Source organism: Penaeus monodon, chromosome 33 (genome assembly GCF_015228065.2).
Source record: "Penaeus monodon isolate SGIC_2016 chromosome 33, NSTDA_Pmon_1, whole genome shotgun sequence".
NCBI classification, from domain to species: Eukaryota; Metazoa; Arthropoda; class Malacostraca; order Decapoda; family Penaeidae; genus Penaeus; species Penaeus monodon.
The window spans coordinates 15965702-15966846 of NC_051418.1; the positions used below are offsets into that span (position 1 = coordinate 15965702).

General features: G+C 44.5%; 1 pseudogene; it reads right to left on the minus strand.

Annotated features, from left to right (window-relative positions):
• Window positions 1–1145, minus strand: part of LOC119594275 — a 32574-nt pseudogene that overhangs the window by 21460 nt on the left and 9969 nt on the right.

Genomic DNA, 1145 nt, shown 5'->3' on the forward strand with positions numbered 1-1145 from the left:
CCCTTTTGCTTCCAAATACCCCCAAAATGTTTCCCTTAACCCTTTTCATTTTTAAAAAAAGGGGGGGCCCCCCCACCTTTGGGGTTTTGAAAACCCCCCGGGTTTTTTTTAAAATTGGGTTTTTGGAATTTCAAGGATTTCCCGGGGTTTTCCCCCCGGGTTTTGGGATTTACTTTTTTTCCCTGGGTTTTTTCTTTCTCCCCCTTTTCTATTTTTCCGCCCCTTTTTTTGCTCATTTTATCATTTTTTTTCCCAAAAAATTCCCCTTTCCTTTTTTCTGGCAAAAAAATTTTTTTTCCGTTTTTTCCCCCCATCCCTTCTTTTTTTTTTCAAAAACCCCTTTTTTGGGTTCAAACTTTTTCCCCCCCTTCCCCCTTTCCCCCCCCCTTCCCCATCCTTTTTTTTTTCCCCCCCTTCCTCCCCCTTCCCCTTTCCCTTTTCTCCCCTCCCCCCCTCCCTCCCCCCCCCTCCTCCCCCCCTCTTTCCCCCTCCCCCCCTCTCCCTCCCCCCCCCCTTTTAAAATTTTCCCCTTTTTCCTTCCCCCCCCCAAAAACCCCCCCTTTTTTCTTTTTCCCTTTTTTTCCCCCCCTTTTTCTTCCAAAAAAACCCCCAAAAATTTTTCGGGTTTTTTTTTTCTCCCGGGGGAAAAAAGCCCCTTTTTGGGTTTTTTTTTTCTCAAAAAGGAAAAAACCCTCCCCCAAAAAAAAAACCGTTTTTTAAATTTCCGGTAAATCTCATATTTTGTGGTCCTTTCCCTTCCGCTTCCAAGTTCACCACTCAGTGTTGCCAATGTCATCACTGTTTCGACTCTTGGATACGAGACACACGGCTCTTGGGTCCGAAACGCACGGTAGTACGAGTCTAGCATGTGTTTCGGATACAAGGATCTGGATTCGCGGTTTGCATACTTTTGCAACACTGAGTGGTGGGCTTCGAAATGGACTGTGCTAATTCGCTGCGTCTTTGCTCGATGCATTTATCATCGTGATCAAAATTGGCTTCCTGATCAGGCTGCAAGGACAAAATATATGGATCTTATATGCAGATGATTCCTACATCATTCTGTTTTGATGTCATATGGCAACAGATGCTGGATGAATGAAAAGCATTTACCTTCCGTATCTCATACCTCTATCCGTTTTTTT